Raw genomic sequence first — 21,707 nt, 5'->3', positions numbered from 1 at the left:
TAAAATATACAATTACATTTAATGATGGCTCACTTACTTTAAACCATCATTAAATATAATTTAACTCTTGGGCCTCCCTGGTGGCGCAGGTGGTTGAGCACCGCACTGTGAAGCTGTCCACAGCCTCTGGAGTGTGGGTTAGAGCCTGGCCGGCAGGCGAGAACCCCACATGGCACAGCAGACCTTCCCTGTCTTGCCCGCTGCTCCCCTCAGCAGTGTATTTCATCAGTCTGCCTGTTCTGTTCCCCACTCTGTCTCTGGTGAATCCTCTCACCCTCCAGCGTATCTGGCCTGTAACCCTGGTTCTTGTATAAATAAATAAATCTTTAAAATATATATATAGATATTTTAACTCTCTCTCCATCTCCTCCATCTTTCTGTCTTTCTGCCTCTCTCTCTCTCTCTCTCTCTCTCTCCACACTTAAAGCACTATTGTTTTACAAAGCTATGTCACAGACTACCTCCACTCTTTTTGGCATATATTCTACCCTGATAGGACTGAGAGAAAGGTGAATCTGCAAAAGGACAGATGGAATCAGGGCAGAAAAATTTGTACAGATACAAAAGAAAAAATTGAGGTACATGATGACACAAAAGGTACTAAAACAATATGCAAAGTAGAAAAGATCTCAGGACCAAATAAATGCTGGTTGAACACTAAGTAAAATAGTTTAAAGCTTCACTTTGTACAACATACAACTGGAAATTTAAACTCCTAGACCTCTATCTCCCCATTTCCCCCAATACCTAGACATTAAAAAAAAGAGAGGATGAATAAAGGTATCAGTAAATTTGTAGGGTTCATAGATAATACTTTTATTTATATAGCCTTGATTCTCTCAGCTAGGAGGATAGTAGAAAAGGAGAAGTGGAAAGAAGTGGCTAGAATTTGAGAAGAATCAAATGAAATAGAATGGACAGAAGAAGGGAAATTGAGTATAGCAGTATATTCTGAAGTATTTCGGTATCATTTGAAGTTGGTGACCATGAATTTCCAGTGATCCCAATCTACCATTTGCTTGGATTTAAGCAAAAAAAAAAAAGTAGGTAGAAAAAAAAGAGACCATTTTATGAAAATGACAAGTGGAACAAAATAGATCATGATTAATTCAAATTTTGATATGATAAACTAGTTAATAAACTGGCAGAAGACAGATGGGTTGGTGATCTGGAGCTCCCCATGAGGTTGATAAACGAGCTCGATAAAACAAAAAAAGCAGAAGATGAGTTAATGTTATAGATAGAAAGCCCAGATACTTACATGTAAAGTTAGACTACTTGTGCTATTTTACAAGATCTGTTTAAACAGAGCAGCAGTTAAAATAAGGTAGATAATTCTTGGAGTGAAAAATAGGGAGGGTGATTTTTGGAGGTGATGAGGTGAAGAATTAACAATGAATTCCAGCAAAGGCATTGGGCATAATGGTAATAATGGTGAGCCTTGGGAGTGGAGAGCATAACTCTAAATGATGCTAGTACTAAACTTTATGATAAATAGAAGAAAATGACTTGGAGTTCAGCGAAAAGCAACAATAAGGTTGATAGGTGGAAAGGAAAGAAATTCAAAGGGATGGTGATGTTTCCTATCCACTGACCTGACCCAGAGTTGCATGGAAATTATTATGTGCTCTTTTTGAGATCGTTCGGAAAGAAGTGTTCCTATGTTAAGGCTACAAAAAAAGAACACAATTGTAATTGCATAACTAATTATACACATAGAACTTTGAGTTTTACATCCTCTACTAAAACTTAAGTTCACTAAAGGCAGTGACTTAAATTTTCCCCCACAGCAACAGTAAATCACAAAAATCTTGTTAAAATTTGGAGCTAGAAAGTGTTCTGTTACCAAAAACACTATGTAATGTCAGTGTATTCTAGTTAATAGTTTTGCCTCAAGGGGAAATATGAAATAAGGTATTTAGTTCACTTTACCTAACACATAAAATTTTGTTGGCATAATAAAAAGACTTTCTCCCTTGAGAAAGTTCCAGATAATTTTCCCAAGCTAATTTAGAAAACATGAAAACATAATTACTTCCCTGAATAGTTAAATAATGCTGTAAGGAATACACTTCCGCTTAGAAGTCCCAGGAGAACTTCTATGTGGAAGTTTCAAAATCTAGAATCTAATTTCTCTTCAAATATGAAAATTCTACCCTATTTATGCATAAAGATTAACATACACATAACTGGTGGGTGATACCAAAGTTCAATGTATAAGTGGCAGTCACAGTTACTGATGCAGTTCCTCTTACCAGCTCCGTTAATCTGGTATTCTGCTTTCTCAAGAAATATTCGCTGAAAGTGTTGGAACAAGGAGCTTCTTCCCATCAGAACCCTGCCTGCCAGGATGGGTTGCCAATTCACTCATGTAACAGTTGATGTCTTAGAGTTTAATGTGCAAAAGTGCCTTTGGGCTCTCTGAAACTACTGTATTCTTAACAACCCTTGCTATTGGTTGCTTACTTTCCTACGTAGTTCTTGAAGGAGGTAAATACCTGCAATTGCAAAAAGGTACCTAGATTAACTATGGAACCAAGACTTAAGACTTGTCAGGACTGCAGGACTTTACAGTCTTCAGAAAAAAATTAGGGTTCTAGAGATCGTTAAAAACAACATTCTGCGGACCTCCCTGATGGCACAAGGGGTTAAGATGCAGCACTACGAAGCTATCCACAGCCAACACAGCATGAGCTCTATTCCCCGCCCAGGTGACCCACGTGGTGCAGCAGACCTCTCCTGACTACCCTCAGCAGTGTATTTCAGTCAGTCCGCCTGTTCTGTCTCTGGTGAATTCTCTCAACCCCCGCACTTCTGGCCTGTACCTCAGTTTTGTATGCATAAATAAACAAACCTTTAAAAAATAAAAATAAATAAAATCAACACTCTATTTCTTAATTACATTATGTTTTTTGTATAGCCACAAGACCTGCTAGTGTGAGTTTATGTATTCTTTCAAATATACACAAGTACAAGTGTGCGCACACACAACACACACATACGGAGTCCTAGCCATCTATCCACACATAGACATAATTATAATAACATAACAATGATTTAAGTTGATCATAGAATTCAAAGTCTATATATAATGTAGCCAAGTATTTTAGAATAAAATATCAATTTTACAGAAATAGTTTGGGGTTTAGAATTACCAGCTGCCTAAGAAATGAAAAAAATTGTGACATTATCTAACATGGAAGACAATAATGGGTACAATGAGACCTCACCTGCAAGAAAAACAAGTAGCATCCATCCAACTGGAGCTCCTTTCAAGTGACCGCGTGTTTGCCTGATAAACAACAGGATATCAGTCAAAGCACACGCCAGTATCCAAGAAAGAATAAAAATGAAGAATCGTAGATCAAAAAGGAGAAAATGAAACCTAGGAGATTTTACACCAAAGACTGTATAAAAGAAAAGCCTGAAGGAGGTAATTTTCAAAAGGCACCACACTGAAATGAATATGTAAGAACAGTACCTTCCTATGCTTCAAATTAGCCCAGGGAGTTGGCTATCCCTAATGTAATCACCAAAATTATCTAGAATATCTGAATTAAGGAACTAACAATAATCATGTTTAGACTTTATGCTAAAATGTTTAAGTTCATAATAATAATCCATTAGTTATTCAAATTAGGTTCCATTACTGAAATCTTCCACTTGTAAAAATCGTCATCTTTTTTCAATTTGAATAGATGTTGATGCAGATTAATATGTATCAAAAAAACATGATTCCATAATGTGACTAAGAGAGACCCAGACAAACTTTTCATGTCTGAAAACAAAATCAATTTAAAAGCTGAACCATGAAAAAAACAGAATTCATGAAATAAACCTGAGAGTTTTTGAGTCCCCTATATTAAGATGCCCTTAGTAGAAAAAAATGGTATATACTGTTTTCAAAAAATGTTTTGCTATAATTACTTAAAGATAATGTGCACACGTGCGCGTGCGCACACACACACACACAAATACCACCATTAAGCTGAGTTTCAACAGAGAGTCACAGACATCAAGATAATTCCCTGTGCTGATCTCCTATGGCCTTTGCACGACTATGCACATTTATGGTTTAACTCTCCCCTTTCCTTAAGACAGTAAGTGATTAAGACCCAGGTCAGTGAACAGTAAGGAAGAAGAGGGCAGTTTCAATTGTTACTGAAGCCAGAGGTCGTAAGGAAGCTCCACAGTACAGGGGCCTCCCTGGTGGTGCAAGGGGTTAAGCTTCAGCATTGTGAAGCAATTCACAGCTACTGCAGCATGGGTTCTATCCCAGGCCGGGGAGGTGACCCACATGGTACAGCAGACCTCTCCTGTCTTGGCTGCTGCTCCCCTCAGCAGTGTATTTCAGTTGATCTGCCTGTTCTGTTCCCCCACTCTGTCTCTGGTGAATCCTCTGACCACCTCCCCCGACTCCCGAGCTCTGATCTGTACCTCAGTTCTTCGATGCACAAATAAACTTTTAAAAAAAGAAAAACATAAAATGTGCCTAATTCCTTGTGCTCTTTAGAAGCATCCATCTACAATTCCAAGACTTACAGACAGACGTACTCTTTTAAATGGCTTTAGAGATGTATTCAGAAAGAGCAGGACCTGCTATTCAAGGCACAGACTCATTTATGTTAGAGCAAGAATTTAGCAAAAAGAAAAAAAGTAAAAATGAAAAAGGCAATTAAAAATGGGAAGTTAACAAAATTTAACTGAAATAATCCAAGATCTAAAAATGTCACTTTGGCATTATTTTTTTATGGAGGTAACATTGATTTTCAAAACCATTTATGGTTCAGCTCACACCTCTTCAGATGTATGTTACCAGCTCACAGCCACAACCAAGTTACCCATAGTCCGCCACCACAGCCCACAGGGCCATTTAAGACATTTTTCACCCTTGTAGGATGCATAAGCTAACAACTTAAACCATAAAAGATTTGATATAAAACTAACTGAAAGTGAAGAAGCAAAGGGTAGCAAAAAATTCATCAACAAAATGTCATCTCTATATCTTTACTATCATAGTTCCACCATCTGGGTTATATTTTATAGTTAGTTGTCTGAGCCAAAAATAAAAGATGACTGGTTAAGGTTGCTATTTCTATCAACATGATACAGAATTACAGTACTATTTTTCCCGGCTTCCAGAGATATGCCATTTGTCTTCCTACAATCCACAAGCAGAACCTTTTAAATTTTAGCACCAACAGTCCAATCTTACACATAGCAGGAAGAGATCATTTCACTTTCACAACTATATTCGAAAAAAAAATATTTTCACACTAACACAGAAAGTCTGTTCCTTGGCAAACTTAAGATACTCTCAAGAACTTTAATCTATAATCATGAAGCTCAATTAAGAAAATTAAAATTACCAGTGCAATCTATATGTGCCATTATGGTAAGTATCTCTTAACATGAAATCTATTGATAGCATGCACTTATAGAGAAAATCAAGCTTTAAGTGAACCAGCAGATTAAGTGCCATGAAAAGGTAATATAGCCAGATAGGTCTCTGTCAAGGCAACGTTGAACCACAGATTTAACTTGAATTCTCATTTCATGAACACAAACATAACAATAATTGTTCTTTTAAAACTATGTGTTAAAAGAGAACTGTGTACTGCCATCATATAGTCCACTGCTCCCCTTAGCAATATATTTCAGTAGATCTGCCTGTTCTGCTCGCCACTCTGTCTCTGGTTAATTCTCTCTCTCTCTCTCTCTCTCTCTCTCTCTCTCTCTCCCACCCCCGCCTATGCTCCAGCTCTTGTATGCATAATAAATGAAATATTTAAAAATAAATAAATAGAATAGAAAACAACCCAAAGTCTCTCAAGTGACTCTTGAAGCAGTATATAAAAACCCCTGGCCTTTTCCAGAGATACCAGAAGATACTAGCCTACTTAAAATTTGCGCCACTTCTACATTCTGTTATTAATGTATCAGCAAATCATGTAGCTATTGATGGCTGAAAAATACCTTAGAGAACTAGTCCAAAGTTTCTCAAGTTGTGGTTTTGGAACCAGCAGCTTCAGCAGCTTGCTAGAAATGCAAATAATGTATCCTCCCCCAATGTTCTGTAAGGGGCCGGGGTATGTGTGTGTCAGTGATGCACAGCCCCTCCAAGTAACTCTGATGCAGGCGAAAATCTGAGAAACACACATGGAGGCTGATTTACTTTAGTTTAGAGATTAAAGAAACTAAGCTAGAAATCATTATCTTAGTCTTATGGTTAGTAAAGAACAGTTCTAAGAACCAATGTTTTAGTACCTTTTTCTTTGCATGGAAAATAAATCCATAGTTGAATTCACGGATTTACTTTTCCATGTATCCAGCTAAAATAAGAATATATACATAACCCTATATAAATTACTAATTTTTAGAAGTTTAAGTAATTGGCCCCTCACAGACTCTTAAAAAAAAAAATGTATGGAGGCCCTAATACTTGATAGATACTAGAGAGAAGTTTCTAATCTTTAATCCCTGCCCCCAAGAGAGTGACAATGTGGCAGAAGAGATGAATGTCTCAGGAAATAACTACAGCACAGCTATTTGTGATAAAACAGAGTTAGAGAGGTATAAGAGAGTTTAGAGGAAGAGAAAATCACTCTACCTGGGGGAAGAGCAAAAACTTTGGAGAAAGTGATCTCTTAGTGATTCTCTGTCAAAAGGGACATCACTCATTCACCAAGCACTTAAGAGCACAAACACTAAACACCCCAGTCCACTAGGGACAAGGATGGATAAAACACAGAACCACAAGTTCTAGGAGATAAAGTTCTATGACTTAAGTAAAGCAATAACATAGAACAAGGGAATGCTGACAAACTGTTTTCCACATTGGGGGAAAAGGATAATGATTTAAAAATGGAAATGATTCCAGAGTAAATTTTTAAAATGAAAGGCAAACAAAAACAAATGGTATTATGACAATAGGAAATATTTTTATTTATTGGCAAAAGCAATTTATGGAACTTTTAGAGATGGTTGAGAAGAACAGAACAGAGCAGGTAAGAGCTGGGATAAGAGACAATGACCTTATCTTGCAGTGATTTTTTTGACAGAAGCAGGAGTCTGCCCTTTATCCTAAAGGGCCTTTGAAAGGTTTTACAAAGGAGATGATGTGATTGATTTACAGCAGGAAAAGGACAATGGAGTAGCAACAACCAGATTGAAGACTGGAATTTCATCAGATAAACCTAAACATATATTATACCTCAACATGTTTTGATATTCATCCACTCAATATTTATTGCACACTATGCACAATGATGTGAGAAGACTTTATCCTGACATTTATATACATCTGTGGAAAGAAAAAGGATGTGTTATTATATCTCTAATAAACATTTGAGTGCATGCAGTTGTTTTTCTCTTAAGTCCAATATTTTGCTAACAAAACAATAAGTACATAAGGTAAATAACAAAAATCTCAGAACCTATTTAATGTGAGACTGAAAATAACATCATAAACATTGTCTTCACCACAAGATTTATAACAGTAAGTGAAGTCAGTATAATAAAACAAATATTTTATTACTTTCATACTAAATTAAATTCAGTTTTCATAAATAGGGCGGGTGAAAATTCATTTTAATTTTCTTTAGAATATGTGTCACAAAAAAACCACAACAATTTCCTGAACAAATCAAATTTAAAGTCCCACCTCTCAAAAATCATAGAATTCTCTGACTTACAAACATATCTAAACTTGACAGGTCATAAGCTCATATTAAACCTCAGCAGGGAAAAACAAATGTTTATAACATTCAGAATCAATTAGCGCCTCAGAATTACTGAAATAAGATATTTTGAGAAGATACAGAAGGAGGACTGTTACTGGAAATAAAAGCATTTTCTTTTGTCTTAAACTAAAATTTTATTCATTTAAAAAATACTAGTTTAGCTATGTCTATACTGTTTGTAAGTACTCTGTAATAAAAAAAAGAGGTTGTGTGAAATCCCTAAACTGTGTATTGTAAGATCTCTACAAATTATAAAATCAAGTAAGATATAATTAAAACCTCAATTTGGCTATGTTAAAAAGATCAAAATATTTTGCACAACTCAATACCAGAATTAATCATGCATGACTTAATTAGCCAATAGATTAACTATGTCTTGACTTTATACTTTCATTTACCTTTTTCTAAAGTGTCCATGGTAATACTGGAGATAATTGCTCAGACAAATATAAGGGAATGGGAAAAAGCTAATAGAGGACACAAAACTGGAATAAAAATAGTAATTTATCACTTTACCCTTTGAGAAAATCATATAAATATGTTTATTATACAGGTATCCCCTACTTTTCAAAAGTTCCCATTATGCCACTTTCTTTTTATGACAAATCTACATTAGTCACTGTTCTTACTAAATTAAAGAAATCCAGAAGAATTGCTCTTTTATGACCAAAGTGAAAAACAAAAGTAATGCTCAGCATCTGTTTTGCAGCAGCCCTAATAGAGGCAGTGCATACCCTAAGCAGTTGAGAACAGCATTGCTAAGCTTCATCTCTGGGAACTACTTCATACAGGCTATGTGTTAATCATGGCATTCATGCTTTTATAATAGGGAAATATTGTTTTAGATTTTATTTATTACTTGGTATGATTTGGTAGGTAATTTTTGGGGGCGTCTCAAAAGATTTTCCATATACAGTAGTAGTAATTGCTTTACATTTTATGACATTTTAGCTTAAAAAGTTTACATAGGAACACTTTGCTTTTGGATGCAGGGAAAATGTATTTATTCATTGAACATCTACTATGCACAAGAGACAAATAGCATAGAAAAAGTTGGTGTCTTCATGTAAAACATTCTAGTACGGAAGAAAGACAATAAGCAAACCTATGATATGGTGACAAAATGACTAGAAGAGAGCTATAGCAATAAGTACAGAGGGGTAGAGATATGGTGACCAGGAAAACCTCTGAGAAAGAGACCTGAATATGAAGATAAAAAGAATACCTCCAGGCAGTAGGAATAGCAAGCACAAAAACTTTCAAATAGGGACAATCTTGGAACATTCTAGTAACATAAAACAACGTGAGGAAGACAGAGAGCAGCAGACAACTTTATGGGGAGTTAAAAAGGATTTAGATCCACGATAAAGAATTTGGATTTTATTCTGTGCATATTGAGAAACAGCAGAAGGAACTGGGGCAGAATCGCTAATACCTGACATGTGTTTTTGAAAGGTCAATTTGTTCCGAGAAGAACAGACCACTGGGGATAAAAAGGGAAGCTACCAGAACTGCTGAGAGACAGATGCTTGCAGTAAGAGATGATGGAAACACAAGCATTAGCAGCACTTCCCAAATGTTTCACATAATGAAAAAGAAAAGAAAAACCAGAAAATATTATTTTAAGACATTTTGGAGTAAATGGATAAGATTGGTCATAGTTCAGGTCTCCAGTCTCCAGTTTAATTTATTCTAAATCCAAAGTCTCAAATACAGATACACACACACACACACACACACATATTACAGATGTAAAAAATGAAAGCAATTTTATTGAAAATGGTCTTATGGTATATAGACAGGTGGAAGAAGTAGAATTATCTGAAGGAACAGTTTCTTTTTATTTTATGAACTTCCATATTTGAATTTTTGTAAGTAATTATTAGTATATTACTTGTGTATTTTAGAAAGTATCTTCTAGGCCTACAGACTAGATTATTACTTGAATTACACATTTAATCACATGATTTTCTCAAAGATAATTTTTAAATTTCATTCTTTTAAAGATTATGCTTTTTTCTAAATGTAGTAGAATATGGGCTTACAAAAAAGCAGTGACATGAATTATGAAGTAAAGAAACTCACTGTAAAAATATGGCATAAGGGGTTGTGGGAGAACAAGAGTAAGAAGCAGACACAATATTAAGGAGACAACAGTAGCTGTTCAAGGAAAAGATGATTGTAATATTAACAATGGGGGTGACCTAGAAAATGAAGTGAGTGGCCTTGTATTTCCCACCCCTAACATCTAGCATATTAAGTGGCATGTATATGCTTTCCATCCGTAGGTCTGTAGGTAAGAAGAAGGAAGTAATGTTACCCATTCAGAGAGCTGTAGTGTACTGCTTCTCTAATTTCAACTGGAACAGTGAAAATTTCTCTTACTGAGACTTATAAAATGTCCATTTCTCAAAGCAGTTTATTTTGTAAGTAATTAATTAATAAGTAATTTAAAAGCTATATAATCACTATTCTAACAAAATAATTTTGAAAACAAATGGGGTGAAAATTCTCTTAAAACAAACTTCTCTGTCAGTTCAGCTCCATTATTAAAACTTGCTGTCACTCAGTTTCAAATACTTTAGAAGATATTACAGAAAGTATGGAGTCATAATGAGTTTCTCTAAAGACACCTAGAAAATACTGCTTTAATAGTTTAATATTTGATAGTATAGTTCCTCTCTAAAATCTGAAACAAAATTAGCCTAAATTACAAGACTGATTTGCATTTTCTCAGCATTCCCATCTTTCTTTTTGAATTATAGACTGAGGTCTCTAATTAGCATTTATTTCTGAGCCTGGATAGCAGTAATTTCTTTTTTATTCCAGTTGTCTGACACTCTAAGCCAGCTCTGAACTTTTACCTGCACAAATGTAAATCTCATCTTGCCATTACTTCTTTTTCTATTTGTCAAACCTAATGTTTAAAATAAAAATTTTCCCAAATATCCCCTTTCTGTTTCAACATATTCAATGATTCATTTATCTATTTCCTTTAGCTCCTAACATTAAATATCTAAAAGCATATATCAATATTCATAAAGATTTTTTCAATAGATTCAAATTTAATGGATAATGTTTCTAGCAGGAAAATAATTACAAATAACTTAATTTTTCAAGGTAGCTCTCAAGATATTATAGTCCAATATAAGTGAAATAATATGCTGTATTTTAAACAGTTCATATTTTTTAAAGATTTATTTATTTATACAAGCACTAGGGTACAGGCCAGAGGCGCGGGAGGGTGAGAGAATTCACCAAAGACAGAGTGGGGAGCAGAACAGGCAGAAGGACCGAAAGCACTGCCCAGGAGAGCAGCGGGCATGACAGAAGAGGTCTGCCATGCCATGTGGGAATCTCTTTGGCCAGTTGGGAATCGAACTCATGCTGCAGAGGCTGCGGACAGCTTCACAGCACTGCACTCAACCCACTGAGTCACCGAGGAGGCCCCTAAACAGTTCCTTCTTATTGTACTTTCTTTATAGGACAGATTATGTCCCCACTTGAAGTGGAAAGTAGAAGTAGAAAAAAGTTTAAAGCACAATACAAACTAGCCCCATGTCCACATTCATTAAAGGGCAGGTACTATGGAAGGAACTGTATAGCCTAAACAACTATCCAACAGCGTTGTATGCCATACCAGATATTCTTTATCTATTCTGTATGGTGGTCCGACATACATACAAATATTGAGCACTTGAAATGTGGCTATTTTTTAATATTATTTACTTTCAATTCAATTTAAATATCACATGCGATTAATGGCTACCTCATTTCAATGGAGTTCTGAAATATGAATTTCAGCAAATTGGAGAATGGAACTCAGGAAGTATATTAGCAATAATAAAACCAAATTAAAAAGAAACAACTAGAGTATCACAGTACATATTTTCATATTAAGAGTAATAAAAATTACATAAGAGTCATGAATATTGACTGTGCTCCTAATGAAGACTTTGACTTGAGTCCTTACATAGCAGACTAATTAAAAGGACCAACAAACAAGAATGGTACAACTAAATCTAGAATTCAATATAGGAGCTACTCGGTCTGAGAATTATCTCTCCATGTGTGGAAATGACAGACTGATCAAAGGTTCTTTTTTGGAATCATGCAATGATGCATGGCTTGCTACTCCAGTCAATATTACTTTTCAAGTTTAAATTCCATCCCAATTTTATGGATGGCAAACTAAGATGCAGGGAGCTAACCCACATGTATAGCAGACCTGCCTGCTTTGTCCACTGCTCCCCTCAGCAGTGTATTTCAGTAGATCTGCCTGTTCTGTTCCCCACTCTGTCTCTGGAGAATCATCTCAACTCCCACCCCATGCACCCCAGTTCTTCTATGCCAAAATAAATAAGTAAGATCTTTCAAAAAAAGAAAAAAATAATAAGACTCGGAGGCTGGTAAAGGACTCCCAGACAAGTGTCTCATGAAAGTCCTCAGAAGAACTTGGCAAAATTTCCCTAAGAACAAAGAGACCATTACTTTGTCATTGTGGAGACTGTTAATGGAGACACACTTGCTGTGGTGACACATTATGGTAGGATGAGAAGCACCCATACTATTGTGAACTCTGTGATATGCTGGTAAATGTTCAACAACTGATCGGGGGCTGGAGGAACAACTGATCCTGATTGGTTGTACTTGTTCATCTTCACGGTGCAAAGAAGACTCCCTCCATAGCCAAATTCAAGCTATCAATGAGAAGTTACTGATTATGGAATGGGAAGAGGTGTGCAGTTGCTATAGCTATTCTATAGCATTTCCATCATAAAAAGTCACCAGAAATAAGCATCAAGGCTATAGATAATAAAATGCAGGAAAATAATTAGGAGGTGATAAGTTTTGAATAAGTATTACTTTGTTTTTAATATAACTTCTTTGATTATCCACTTACATAATGAAATTAATGGCTGTGTTAAACAGTAAGATCACGAAATTCCCTAAAAGTTAACTTTTGAGCCAGATCAAGCCAGCTCTTGTACATCACTAGTGTCCAGAAGGTGAATGGGAATCGCCCTGCTGTCCTGAGGATGTAGAGGAGGTTCAACTCTCTCCACTTGAAGAAGCGCCTTACAGAGGTAGTTACTAGGGCTCTGGTCTTCCCAGAAAACAATTAAATGAGGGACCACCCCTTTGGAAAGTTCAATGTAGGGGGCCACTGGCACAGGTTCCTGAGGAAAATAGCTGCCTCTTTCCAGGGAGTCCTTGAGAATAGAGGGAGTGGAAGTGAAGCATAACCAAGTCAAGGGAGCCTTTCCAGCATCTTTGAGGAAAAACCACACTCATGAGGAGAGCTTTGAAGCAAAGGTTAAAAAGCTATAAAAGAAGAAAAGCCAGAGTAAGGCAGGGGTTCCTCCACTATCTGACATAGGTCCAATTAAAAAAGAAAACCTGTCTTCTTTCTGTCTGCTTCTAAAACAGTCCCAGCAAAGAGAGGATAAAAGAAACTGATTATATATTGACTCCTTGTCTTCAAAATCAAGGTGCAAATCTAGGTGAAGATAAGCAGAGCAAAGACAAACTAAAAGCATTACAAATGAACTCCACTGAACTGGATTTTATAACTAATAATGACCCGAAACTATGAAATTTGTCTCACATCTCATGAAGTATTAGGGAAGAATCCACTGACAAAGTACAATTGAATAATGGCAGGTGGTGGGAAAATGATTTACTCTTCCCTTTGCCAAATCCTCAACAAACTGGTTACATATAAGCATTAGGTGCTAATATTTAAAATACTGGGCTAGGTGTCCACTGCCAAAAAGAAAATTAATATAAACAAGAATAATTATTCCTTTTAAGAAAAACAGCCTGTTATTTCAAATACTGATATCAAGCAAACTGATAGTCCTGGTATTTCTAACTGCGCATTGTTTCACTTTCATAGAGTGACATCAAATGTGACGTACTATGTAGGGCTCTAAATATGCAAATCATCATGATTAAGAAAAGTAACATTATATTATCTTAATGGACATTCTTTTATTTCATCCCCACAAATGAGTTGCTATGTAGGTAGGACAATCATTAATAGTCACCTCTAAAAGATAGTAAAAATGATTGACAGAAAGTAAGGGATTTCTTGTTTTAAACCAAAACTTGGGCCTCCCCTGGTGGCACAGGCAGTTGAGCACAGGCTGTGAAGCTGTATGCAGCCTCTCCAGTGCCGATTTGATCCTAGCCGGCAGGCAAGGGTCCCACATGGTGTGGCAGACCTCTCTTGTCCCGCCCGCTGCTCCCTTCAGCAGTATATTTCATCAGTCTGCCTGTTCTGTTCCCTGCTTTAAAAGTCAGACTTGGTTTTAATCCTGGTTATGCCACTTATAGTTACGTGATATTGGGTCAAACAATATCTCCAGGTCACATTCCTTCTACAAAATTAAATCACTGAACCACAATATTTATAAGGTCTCTTTTAGAATAATGATCCGATGTCATCAACAGGGAAGGCAACATATCGATAAGACTAGGATAGTGATTATACAACTAAGTACACTGTGATGCCAAAGAGAAGAATTCAGGCAAGCCTTACAGGGTGCCAGAAATAAAACAAACCTGTGATAAATGTGACCTCAACCCAGAAGCTTTTATGTGCTTTCTGAAAACATATTTCCAAGCATTTCTAAGCTTGTCTAACAAACAGTGTTTGCATTTAGAGGCAAGTGAAAAAGTGAAATTCAAATAGAAATACAGGAGAGAGCAAATTTGGAGGTGGATGGGATCAGATGGGAGATAATTGCTTAGCAATATACATAATAATAGTATATCACTCAGTTCTAAAAGTTACTAATAAACATAGTCATTTTATTTTTTTACAGACTTTTGTTGATATATCAATATTATATATTAGTTTTTTACACAATCCTTTGCTGATTTACTTATTAAAAGATATTTTTAGGAATAAGACAATGCCTGTTATTCCTGTTTTTATAAAAAGCTCTTATCACTACTTCGAACCCACCCTACCATCCAATACACATACTCCAACCAAAACAAATAACATGAGAAGCAAACACGCAATGGAAAAAAAAAAAAAACTGCTATTCATTGAGCATTTATCTGCCAGACAATACCTTAGGCACATTGAACAAATCTGAAGCCTGGACACAATAAATAAGTGTACAAGCAAACAGATAGCAAGTTATTCAGTTGAGATTTTATTAGAACTGGATTTGATCCTAAAGTCCATATCCTTCAAAATTGTGTAACTCTTCCTTCAATATTTAGCTACTGTCATTAATTCACAAAGTAGCATCCTCAGGAAATTTTTTAAGAAATAACTGACCAAACAACCTCGTATTGGGACAGGGCTTATGTACCATCTTTGAAACATTGAGTACAATGTTCATTTCTAGCTTAAATATTTCAAGAATACTAAAAATCCACAAACACAAGGAAATAAATCAAAATTTGGGGCAGCAGTAGAAGAGGAGTTCAAATTGGCTAATTTCTGAAAGGAAAAAAAAGGGAGATCTGATGAGTCTTAACGAGAGAACCAAAGAGCCCAGGAAAATCTATTTTTTCTATTATATCAGCAACTCGGGCTAATGGACCATTCTGATTTCCTAGTGTTTATAAGGAAATGTACAGTTCAGCTGAAATATATACTAAACCATCATAAAACTACCATCATATTTTAGCACATGAGACAAGTTCTATTATTCCTCTTTCAGTCTAATAGAATGAGGAAAAAATGGGTGAGTGGTGGCAGGGAAGACTGGAATGGAAGCAATCAGTTGTAATGAAATAGTCATTATGTCAAAAGAATATATACATTTGTCTGCACCTTTTCCATATTTATGCCCCGGAGGTGTGAGATTATCTTATAATCATTGTCACTCTCCAGAGAAACACATTTTGCTTTGTGATACAATTTTTTAAAAGGGAAAAATGCATTACCAGAGGTGTTTGTTAAATTGATGATGATGACTTAAATTAACCCACATTTGTCACTAAATTTCAAGGGTCATCCATTATTGAGCACAAAATGACATATTTTCTTCATGAGGAGGAAGAATAAAATGCGAAGAATGTAAGATAACCCTTAATTAAAGTTTACATAAAAGAAGATAGTGACCTATTACATATATTTATAATTTAAGCTTTGGGGAGGAACAGACCCCATACTGATTAACGACAAGGCATCAAAGAAAAAAAAAAAGTAAAGTGCTTTACTTATATATACCACCTGCACTACCAATAGAAATTCATTATTCTGTAATAATCACTGTGCCCCAGTGAACAGTAAAAATATTTTTAACAATTCATTTGTTTTACATCTCTGAAACACACTGACTCTAGGTAAATTACTATAATCTTATCAATCAACATTAAACCAACCCTATATCTGGAGTATTAAGTCCTCTTTAAATATGTCATCTACAGAAATATACTGAATCCAAACTTATGTTAGTCTTTGCTAGTCATACATACTTTTAAGACAAAATAAGATATTTATCGATGAACCTATGAATAAAAAGCTAAAGATTTAATACTGCCTTGAGAGATACTTTCTAAGTTTTCATTCCTACCTTGGCAGGAAAGAATCATATGCTTAACATTTCTAAAGGGAATAATCATTAGTCTTTATCATTTGCTTTCGATAAATAAAATGTAAATATGAACTCTTAATGAAGATGACTTGTAACTGTTCATCTATTGTGTGATCTTCACTCACTTCCTGATCTCTCACAGTCATCAAAAGAAATGATCCAGGTGAAGTCATATGCAATAAACTATCCCTCTGGTGTCACATACAGAAAGAGAGATCACATCAATCAGCAAAACCCTTGTCAAGTTAAAATGAGACAGGAGAATAACTTAGTAAAAAGTGTCTCATATCTCATATGCTAAGGGCCAATTAGTTCCAGCAAAGTCTCAAAAGCCAAAAATTTATTCTCTTAAATAAAATAAAGGCAATGTAATGAAATGGCTCTAAAGTTTAGCTCTAAAATTCGAGTTTATCAAACTTAGAAGAAAAAGAAATTGGAATCTAATTGTCCTGCAAAAATGTGACTACTTCACTCATTAAATTCATTCATTCCTACATTATTAAAGAATTAAATTGCCTGACTGCACTCCAACAACTACAAGTAAACACAGTAAACCCATCACTGAAATACATGAAGAAACACTGAATGTCCAGGAGTTACATGTACAAAAAGAATTATGTGCTATATCAAGTAATAAAAGCATGTTCTGAACAAAATCATTACATAGCATTAATCAAGAACACATAAGCATTTAAATTATGGTAAGGGCTCTGTAATTCTTAATTTAAGCACCTAATTTTGTGTCCTGCACTGTGGAAGTATAGAGAACAGAGGTTAAAGTAACACACAGATCCTGTATTCTGTAGCAGAAAATTATTTTTAAAAGCACCTATCTATAATGTGTCAAGCAATGCATCAGGGCACTGGACTACAAAGCTAGAATAAAGACATTTCAACGGTTAGGGAGCCAGAGACTAGGTAAGATATGTGTACTTACAACATGACATTAAAAGGAACGAGACAGATATAGCTCCATACATATGCTAAGACACAGAGGAGAAGCTACATGTCACATACAGTTGAAGCGGTTCAAAAGAAGGTTACATTCTAACTAACATGAAAGCAGGAAAGGGTTATTAGTAGAGAGGCCTAAATATAGGTAATAGATTTTATTTTTATCTCTTTATATGAAAGAATTTTACTAAAGGTAGAAAAGAGGACGAAAACAGAAAAAAGCAATAATAAAAGTCATAGAATCACATGTGAAGAAACATCAAATGAAACAAATAATAGATTTTAAATTTGAAATTCAATATACAGGATACTCTAACTTTAGATACCATTACAAGGGAACTTAGTTAATAGGGAGTATACCACATAAAGTCCTAGGTAACGGGCACAAAAAAGAATGTTATCTAGCTATGAAACACATAACAAAGCAAGATAATTCATAAGTTGACTTTGATGTGAAAACAGGAGGAGGGATTAGGGTTGTGATGAAGTTGAGACAATTGCAACTGCAAAGAGATTGGTTCAGTCAGAGAGACTCTGAGAATGACTGCATGACATATAAAAATTGCAACATGAATAGCTGAAGTATAAAGAGAACATATAAATAGTTAATGTCTAAACTGTTGATAGTAGCCCAAAAAAGCATAAAATAGATAGCTGTATTTATGTGAAGTCTTTCTTTATTTACTTGCATAAGTAAGTATACTATTGGCATAAGTCTTAGGAAGAAGAACTGACAGATGTTAAATTTGGGAGGACTGTTTTAACTTTCTTAAAATCACTGGTATAGCATGTAAAAGGTAATATATTCTCCCAAAGCAACTCCTCCTGCATAATAACTGTTTTGCAGTGTTTTCTATGTAATAAGACAAAATCAATTTAGCATTTTCTATGGCTGCAAGAAGGCCTTTAAATCAATTAAATTAACTTTCCCTTCTGCCGATTGTACTTGCTAGTGGATTACCCTTAACACATAGCAGGCAGTCCTTGCTTTGGGAACATGAAAGCTTCCTGGAAACCACATTTTACAGATAACTGTAAAGGGGTTATGCTTTTCCACAGAAATGTTATAATCACGGGAAAGATTATGAGATTAAAATAAATTGTTAAAACAAAATAAAAGTAAAAATATACATGTATATATAAATGTAATCATTTAAAATAGTAAAATTATAGTCCAAGTCATTTTGTATAATTTTAGCAGTTAGAATCTACCTAAATTGCAACCTAAAGAGAGTAAAGAGTTTTACATAACTTCGATGGATCCTGAGTTTCAATATGTACGGAACAGAAATAAAACTTTAGCTGAGTTCTAGTGGTCAAAGTTCAAGCATTTAAAATTCTATTTAACTTCACAGTCCAACTTTACAAACCCAATGCAAAGACCATAAATAATTAGTATCAATTAAGAGAAGAATTAGATAAATATATGTATACTCCACATAAAAGAGGCTATTCTACCATCTTCAATCCCGAGCATCTTCCACACACAGTGCAAATGTTAGAAATCTTAGCATCATCTTGTATACAGAAAATCTCTAGAGAATGTATAATATATAGCATCCAACAGTCTTAGCTTTTACAATGCATTTTTTTAAAGATTTATTTATTTATTTATTTATACAAGCACTGGGTACAGTCAGAAGTGAGGGAGGGTGAGAGAATTCACCAGAGCCAGAGCATGGAGCAGAACAGGCAGACTGACGAAGTACACTGCTGAGGGGAGCAGTGGGGGCGTGGCAGGAGAGATCTGTGCACCATGTGGGATCGAACCAGAGGCTGGGGATCGAACCGGCGCTGCAGAGGCTGGGGGCTGCTTCACAGCCCAGCCCTCAACTGCTGCGCCACTGGGGAGGCCCCAACAGTGCATTTTTTATATCATTTAGATGACCAAATACATATTTCTTCAAAAATGCGACCCAGAAAGATTTTATTTCTCTACCAATAAAAGAGAAATGACACCATCTCAGGAAACATAATATTTAAAGGTAGCCAGTATGGCATCTTGTTATAGAGGTATCCGATTATCACTCAGGCAACAGAAGAAAGACCTTGTTTTTAGTATACAGGTTACACAAAATGGGTGGCAGGACTGGGTGGCCATGTTCTTTTTTTTTAAATGTTAAAGAGCTATGATTCTGATTTCAATGTCAACTTATGGCAAGGACTTGCTTTCTTAAGATGAAGAAAGAGCAGCCTTGAAGAAATATATAGAACAAAAACAGGACAGATAAAAGACTGCATGAGTTCTGTAGTCTGGGGGCAGGAATAGAAACTGAAAACCTTTGCCTTGATAATAGTGGGAGAAACACAATGTTCAAAAAAAAAAAAAAAGTCTTCTGCAGTCAATCCAAGGTAACTGAGGTGTCTGGCAGAGGACCAGGTGCTGAAGAAGCCACAGCAGTTGCCAAGTTAAAAGGCAAAGGAAACATGGTACCACAGTGCCCCAGAGTCAGAGCAGTGATTACTAGTTAAGTGCTTTAGACTTTGACAGGGATGGAGAAGGGACTGACCAGGTGTCCACACTACAGACAGAGTCCTCCCTGGTTCTTAAACAAATCAAGCTCAAAGCACCACAGGGAGGTTGAAAGCAGATGATTTTATTCACCCCCACCCTGTTATCAGCTTTAAGAGCTGTTGCTAGAAAATGGCTGATAAAACCAATGTAGTAATCTCCCCTGCTATGCTTTGATCTGGTTTTCTGGCAGAAGCAGCAATTATCTACTCAAGGAAAGAAAGGTCTGATCAGGTGCAAATCTCTATTGGCACCCTGGTCTAAGCTCAGAAGCTCCTAGCCTTGATCAAAGTCTAAAGCAGTCAAAAATCACTAACACACTGGTGTTCTCAAATTTGAAGAAATCATTACTCAGATTTGGCAAACTATGATTATAAAATCACTGGTTCTCTGCTAAGACTATTGGTGCAAAATCTCTAGTCAATGTAGTCAATGTGTGTGTCAGCAAATCTGACTTGTTTATTCACTTGAGTTGGAAGAGTTGGAACAAATGCACCTAAAACTATTATTCAATAGAAAGTTTAGTATGAAGTTTATGAGAAAAATAAGAACTGACATATTAATAACACTTAATATATAAATAATTCAATTTCTTAAACCAAGAACTCTCTCTTTCTTTTTTTTAAATGTCTCCTAGATTTTTTTTAAAGATTTATTTATTTATTTATACAAGCACCGGATACAGTCAGAAGCACAGGAGGGTGAGAGAATTCACCAGAGCCAGAGCGAGGAGCAGAGCAGGCAGAAGGACCGAAGTACACTGCTGAGGGGAGCAGCGGGCGGCAGGAGAGGTCTGCGCGCCATGTGGGACCCTCCACTGGTGGCTGGGGAGCAGCCGGGGATCGAACCGGCACTGCAGAGGCTGAGGGCAGCTTCGCAACCCAGGGCTCAACCGCTGTGCCACCGGGGAGGCCCAAGAACTCTCTTATTAACTACATTTTGTATGTGATTATAATGGAATTATCCACATATGAATTAGCCATTACTGCTAAAAAAAAATTAACCAATTTTTTAGTATGAATTTAAAGAAAATGTTAAGTACTTACTAAAAGTAGAATATAGTCCATGAAAACCATAGATTATCCCCCCTAATGGAGTATGTGAAATTTTTTTTTACAAGTCTTTGAAACTCAAAATTGGATGACCTAGTGATCCATAGTCCTTAGCTTATGAACCTCAATCTCCAAAATTTCTTCAAGCTTACAGTTTAAAAGGCAATAGCTTCTGCTGTAATGACATCAAAATTCAACTCTAGCTAGGAAGTAGTCCTACTCTTTTGGATAAGGGAATGCCTGGGGTCATTTCTCTTGAATATATTCAAGGCATTCCCAGCTAAAAACTGTTCTGGTAAAGGATACATGGGACATTAGTCAGTGCAGAAGTAGTAATGCCCATAATAACATCTCAAAAGCCCCATAACAGTATGAGTTTTCTCACTATCAAAATCAAGTAATTGTTAGGTAAATCAATTTTTAATATCAGTTACATCCCCACATTCCAAAATACATACATGTATAGATAAGCCAGTTACTTTTTATTGTTATTAGTGAACATAGATTATGAAAAACAACGGATACCACTAGATAAGCAGTAAAAGATAAAGATTCCACTAAGTATGATGGAAATTTCTCTGCCTCAAAATGTTTAAATTCTATCTTTCTATATAATTATACAATAAAAAGTAATGGTCAATAGAGTAGCAAGTCTCAATAAATAATGGCTACTTCAAGTAAGTAAATTTTTTAAAAATCTTAGCACTAAAATGTTATTTTACTGCTTTTAATCTCCTGGAACAACTGTGTTTCTAGAACACAGAAATAGGGTTCATTCCCCTTGCCTAGATTTTGTCTCTCTGCTAAACTACATCATATTTCCAAGCTTTTTAAGGAACTGGTATTCTCTGAAAATCTGACAGCAGCAATCAAATTTGAACAC

The 21,707-nt window shown here is 35.6% G+C and overlaps 1 protein-coding gene across 7 annotated transcripts in view; it reads right to left on the bottom strand.

Moving 5' to 3' along the window:
* The window catches only part of PTPRK (protein tyrosine phosphatase receptor type K), a gene marked incomplete at both ends in the record, with an annotated part of 521,692 nt that overhangs the window by 255,904 nt on the left and 244,081 nt on the right, over positions 1 to 21,707 (bottom strand). The window lies entirely within an intron of this gene.

The sequence above is a fragment of the Talpa europaea genome (genome assembly GCF_964194135.1).
Source record: "Talpa europaea genome assembly, chromosome: 2".
Lineage (NCBI taxonomy): Eukaryota > Metazoa > Chordata > Mammalia > Eulipotyphla > Talpidae > Talpa > Talpa europaea.
This window is presented reverse-complemented; position numbering and strand designations above follow the sequence as displayed.